Source organism: Oculina patagonica, chromosome 11 (genome assembly GCF_052425735.1).
Source record: "Oculina patagonica isolate OP01 chromosome 11, crgOcupat, whole genome shotgun sequence".
Taxonomy (NCBI): Eukaryota; Metazoa; Cnidaria; class Anthozoa; order Scleractinia; family Oculinidae; genus Oculina; species Oculina patagonica.
The window spans coordinates 18,044,889-18,051,592 of NC_135768.1; the positions used below are offsets into that span (position 1 = coordinate 18,044,889).

Here is a 6,704-nt window from a genome sequence, read left to right on the forward strand (position 1 = left end):
CGTTAATCTTTTATCAAATCCCCCAAGGTTTCTTCATATGCGGTATGAAAGTGTTCAATCAACGAATACTTGTTATCAAAAAGTAATGACGCAACATTTTCTTAACTAAATCCTTGACTTTATTTCGTAACCATTCTCAATAAATACAGAACAGGAATAAGTAAACAAAATAAAAATATGCAAGTTTTGTTAAAGGTCTCTAAACCTAAGGTTTTTTCATTAGAGATGCGATGGGAATCTGTTCAATCAACTTGTTATCTAACTGTTATGACGAAACATTTTCTTAACTAAATCCTTGACTTCATTTCGAATATCATTCATTCGCAACAAATACAGAAAAGGATTGAGAAAAGACAAATATACAAGTATTGTTGAAACGACGAAAAAGAGAAAAGTAAATTCATTTAGAGACAAAACTAGCACTAACCCTAAAGAGATACATGTGGGTAGTTAAGTTATATAGAAAATAGCTAGAATATAAATAAAAGGATAGTGAAAACGGATTTCTTGTACTTCTTGAAATTTACCGCTGGTTGTGCAACGTTTTGGGACAATTCGTCGGGCGTGAATTTGCTGTTGATGACGACAAATTATTTTGAAAACTTTTAAGTAAGCAATTGACGTGAGGGTAAGACAAAAGAGCAAAACTGACAAACTAGCAACTGCAAATAGGAAACTTCTGTTAGCTTGAACATAAGCAACAACCAACGGGATGGGAATGATCAAAAGCACTACAACCGTAAAGCAGGCGCGGCGAACAGTGACCAAGGATCGACGAGACATGTGTAGCCATCGCTCAATGGACATAAATGTCATTATCAGTATCGTTACTAGAAGAAAGTACGTGCTACAACTATTTCCAATAGCTCTTGTTATAAAAAAAAAGCGGTTGGCCAGCTATTTTTGTCCGCTAGGCTCATCTGATGGTCTATCAGGTAGATCAACCCGTTTGCAACTAAAAGAGGCTGAGCTGTTAATCCAGAGCAAAAGTCGGTAAAGGCCAATCCAGCGAGAAGAATGTAAGAAGGTGTTCTTAGTGACGGGTTCCTCCAGATTGCCGCACAAACAAGAGCATTTCCTGTCACTGCTACAGGCGAGAAGAGGGCAACGAGAATTGAAGATGTATAAACAGCAGAATTTTTGCTGAAAGGTGGTTTTGTAGATGAATTAGTCGCGTTATGGTACATGGCGATGCAGACTATATCCAAGGAATGAGAATTGTACCTCAACCTACAAAAGTGTGCTTTAAAATAAAGAAAGATGACTTTGCCGGTTATTTATAGTGTTGCACATTGTTTTTTTTTTCATTATTTTTTTCATATCCATTCTAATTTACAAAGCATATTTTTCATGAAAAGCTTTTAAGGGCATCGGCGGTTTGAAATGTCACTCCGTTGGGCTTTTTGTTTGGCCAATTTCGTCGGGGAGGGCAATTAACAAAGCGGACGGGTGTCCAAAAAGTGATGTATTTTGTAATTAGAGTTAGCTTTGCATAGAAAACCTTATTGTCAGCATTCTAGCAACCAATTCTCCAGGTGAACAAAGATATGTTAAAGAAAGAACTTTGAAAGCTCATCAGCTGCTGTTTTCTTTGTACCGCAACATTTTTCTCCTTGGTAACCGAACTGCCTTTGATAACAATAAATGGAAAGCTATTTACCTGCAACTGTTGCAGATGATGACATCTTTTTAAAGCAACTTTAAGCTTTAAGAGTATCAATAGTTTGCAATGTTTCTCTCCTGGGTTTCAATAATTGTATTTCTTCTTTGCATTGTCAATGTTTGATTGTCAGAAATCTCATTGTTACGTTAAAAGATAAGCAAAATTATCTTAAGTGAGAATATGGCGAAGGCAACAGTGATTATAGCGCGAAAATTGAAATTTCTAATAACAAGCAGAGAATCCTAATCAGAAAAAAAAAACACTCAAGTTCACACGAAGATATTAATATAAATGTTTTTACATTATAATAAAATGAACGCCAATTTAAAAAATAAAATGAAATTAAAGAAACCATTCGGGTGTTTTTGTGAGAGTGCGAGCTAGGTCGAATGAATCTGTTCGGTTTGGAGACAACATAAAGGTCTTGAGATGGACGTGTAAATATTGTCAGTTAGAACAATTTGTCCTTTGTCAGTCTTCAGTAAGGGTGTTCAGAGCAGCGAGGAATGATTCCTAAGACAAATGATTGCACCATTTGTCAGCGGTCTGTATCTAGGCCATTCACCAGGAATACTCCTTTACTAAAGAGACATTGTTACTCGTCGCAAAATTTAACCCTATTCAGACCGGGCTTTTTTGGATCTTTTCAGACCGGGGGGGGGGGCGGATTCCGCCCCCCCCCCTCCCCTCCGTAACTTCCAGAATATTTAAGCAATCACAATGAAACTTACAGGATATATAGTATGTCCGAAAATCTAACTTTTAGTATACGTCGCGTGGGATGATGACGTCACATCACGTGACAATGACATCATAACAGCCGCCATCTTGGATCCGCCATCTTGGATTTCGAAATTTTTCAAAACGTCAGAAAACCGCCCAAAATTACTGGAAAGTACTCAAAATCAATAAAAGTGTGCTTAAAACCCGTAAAAAGGTGAAAATAATTGCATTAAAGTTATTTTTCATTAATAGAAACACGAAAATTTCAAATTTGGGAAAACATGCCTGTCAAAATGTCGTTGCCATGGTGACGTCAAGTTCCTGACACAGCAACCGATCCTACCAAATTATTCCCAGATAAATTTTAGATAAAGTGGGAAAGTTTGGCAGCGTTTGGTTGAATATTGGGAAAGTTATTAGCGTTCAAAGTCAGCGCGGGCACTTTCCGCCCCCCCCCCTCCCCCGGTCTGGATAGGGTTAAGTTAAACCCCTAAAGGAGACAAAAGTGGGCGTGGCTGACACTTTAACGACCCCTAAATATACCATGCTAAAACAACCATAATTCTTCTTTGAAGAAATTTGTGAAGATTTTATGCCTGATTGGTCTAACCAGCAATAATAATAATAACTTAAATAATAATAACTTGATTTAAGGTGGCTCAACTGGATTTTTTAGGGGTAACACCGCTCAAGTTTGAGAATTAACTACGTCGCCATTAACAACGCTATCGAAAAACGATTACCACAGTTGTATTACATAAAGATGAAATTTTTTTATGACCAGTGTTATATTGACATCGGAGTTGCCATAGCGACGAAATGACGTCATTACGTTTTTTGCTTTCACTCGTATTCCTCGACACCAGGAGATGTTTTCGAAAATCGCTCAAAGGAGCTTGTACCACACATAGCTGCCTCGATGTTGGCAAAGTTTAAACAAATTCTATGAGAGCGTTTTCGAAATATTTGGGGATGAAGTTTTGGGGGCTATAAATACAGTCAAAAACATACTAACGAGAAAATGGGTTAATATCTAAAGAAAACGACATGCCTGTGGATTGCAGTTTCATCTTATAGTAGTTTGATTCCATTTAAAATCGTGTGTAAAACAGTGGTGGGGATTGCTTTGGTCGATTGCGAGAAAAAAGAATTTGATGAGCGTGCGTTCCGATGCTCTTGTTGTCATTTTTGTATATAATTTGGTCTATGCCTTCAAAAGTGATAATAAATTAAAAACCGCTCGATGAATTTTTTTAAACTTTGACAAACTCGAGGTTTGTCATCAATTGATATAGCTTGCAAGTTTCAAGCTCATTGAAAACATTTAAGGCAATAAAATTGGACCTCCAATGTACTGATTTTTTCTCGCAGATTTCGTGTTTACAAGCGAGTGTCCTCATTATTCACGGGCATTGTTTTCAAGTTTCATATCTACGTGCACGACTCCAGCAAAAAAAATCATTTGCATTAATCAGGACGCTCGATTGCTTTCCGAAAATTTTTCAGAAGCATGCTTATAACTGCCTTGGATGAGAATAGCAATGACAACATCTGCAGAATGATAGCTTTCGTTTTCTGGACAAAGATGCCCTTGACATTACTGTATTACAGCTTAATAGCCCGACAAATGCTGTTACAATTTTTTTAAGCAATAGAAGCATGTTTCGGAAAATTGTTCGGAAAGCAGTCGAGCGTCCTATTTAATGCAAATGAATTTTCTGCTTAAGTCGTGCACGTGGATATGAAACTTGAAAACAATACCCGTGAATAATGAGAACATTTGCTTGTAAACACGAAATCTGCGAGAAAAAATCAGTACATTGGAGGTCCAATTTTATTGCCTTAAATGTTTTCAATGAGCTTGAAACTTGCAAGCTATATCAATTGATGACAAACCTCGAGTTTGTCAAAGTTTAAAAAAAATTCATCGAGCGGTTTTTAATTTATTATCACTTTTGTAGGCATAGACCAAATTATAAACAAAAATGACAACAAGAGCATCGGAACGCACGCTCATCAAATTCTTTTTTCTCGCAATCGACCAAAGCAATCCCCACCACTGTTTTACACACGATTTTAAATGGAATCAAACTACTATAAGATGAAACTGCAATCCACAGGCATGTCGTTTTCTTTAGGTATTAACCCATTTTCTCGTTAGTATGTTTTTGACTGTATTTATAGCCCCCAAAACTTCATCCCCAAATATTTCGAAAACGCTCTCATAGAATTTGTTTAAACTTTGCCAACATCGAGGCAGCTATGTGTGGTACAAGCTCCTTTGAGCGATTTCCGAAAAAATCTCCTGGTGCCGAGGAATACGAGCGAAAGTAAAAAACGTAATGACGTCATTTCGTCGCTATGGCAACTCCGATGTCAATATAACACTGGTCATAAAAAAAATTCATCTTTATGTAATACAACTGTGGTAATCGTTTTTCGATAGCGTTGTTAATGGCGACGTAGTTAATTCTCAAACTTGAGCGGTGTTACCCCTAAAAAATCCAGTTGAGCCACCTTAAGTGTCAGGATAAGTATTTAGCTTACAGAAGCTAATTGGAGACATTCTACTACTTTACAATATATTGAAATTTAAAATGTACAGTTAAGAATACGAAATCAAGAATTTATAGGGTACACGCGACTACTTTACAATATATTAAAATTTACAGTTTGCAATTAAAAATGCGATCGTTTACTATATTAAAAATTGGGATGAATAAATAAGAATAAACACAGTATGACGTTTGGTTTTAGTTTCTTTGAATGCAACTTTAGAAGATACGTTGATCCTGAACACTCTAAAATCCTTAATTCATCCCTTAAATAAACGGCATACATCTCCACCCCTTTCACATGGCAGTTTACCTTAGGGACCATTCATCACTGTTCACCATTCATCACATGTATTAATAGAACCTTAATTGCCTTGCTTGCAGGTTTTCGAGTAAAATATTTTAGCTTTATAATTAAGAGCGATTGTCATCCAAATTGCGTCAGCCAATGTACTGAGTATTGTTTGCATGCGTCGCGGCGGTCGACACTTAACAAATTCCAACTTAAAATTTTATACAGACTTTGACTTGAGAGATAAAATCAGTGAAGCTTCCATAACAACCTCTGTATAATTATCACGTTATAATAATGTTAAGTAGAAGTGTTACGTCAATAATTTTCAAGAACATTCTTACCTGACGAGTTGTTTCCACCACGGTTGTGTTCATTGTCGTGAGAAATCTTGCTCTGTGTACAAGCTTATTAAACCTTGAAGCAAAAGTGTCGAGAAATGGTCGTAGATAAGATCGTCAATTGCGTTGGCGTTCAGCTGCAATACATGTTCTTTGAGATCAAGATATCTCCACTATATATTTACCATGGTATTCATCAGCAAGTTTTTCATTTTTCCTTTCCTGAAGATGTCGAAATATTTCCTATAGCGCGAAGCATACAACAAAATATACGGAAAATCCTGTCCAGAAGCAACACTCGCCATTTTGTTTACAGCCTTTGTAACCTCTCTCCATAATCTTGTTCCCAGTTCCCCTTCACAACGCTCCAGGCTGCCTCAAAAACCAAGAAAGGGCGTGAAAATAATTGCTTATTTTTTGGCGGAATGCGGGGTGGGGGGGGGGGGCGCATTTAAGTACCTCTTAGGGGCTGACGAGAATAAAATGAATGTTATATGCGTTCTCTCATAGGAATTAAATAATCTTTTCAACACTTTCTGGCCGCCATATTTAAAGGAAACCTCCGAAAAATGTGCCTCGTTTCTTGCCATGTTTGTTAAATATTTTTTTATGTTTTCCAAGTTACATTTTTTACACATCTCATCTAGCGTTCCACGCTTCATTATATACAGGACACTGTTCAATTACTTGTTATCTAGTTCTCTTGACAAAAAGATCGTCTGATCAACTGTCTTACTTCATTCCGAATATCTTTCATTCGCCACAAGTAAAGAAGAGGGTTTAGCGATGAAGACAAGAACACAAGTGTCACTGAAACGGTTACAAATGGACCAGTGAATTCATTTATCGGCAAACTTAGCAATAACCCGAAAGAGATCACTATGGGCAAGTAACTTATGCAGAAAAGAGCTACAATATAAAGAATTGTGAAAACGGATCGCTTGTATTTAGCAAAGTTAATCGTTGGTTGCACCATATTTTGGGACAATTCGCTGATCTGAATTTGCTGCTGATGACGACGACTTATTCGAAAAACTTTGAAGTAAGCTATTGATGTTGTTGTAAGGCAAAGCAACAAAATTGACAAAGGTGTGACAATATATCTAAGACCATAAGTGTCTTGAATTGCA

The 6,704-nt window shown here is 36.9% G+C and overlaps 1 pseudogene; it reads right to left on the reverse strand.

Moving 5' to 3' along the window:
- Nucleotides 1–258: 258 nt before the first annotated feature.
- Nucleotides 259–1,187, reverse strand: LOC144629706 (uncharacterized; annotated as a pseudogene).
- Between the last annotated feature and the right edge of the window lie 5,517 nt (nt 1,188–6,704).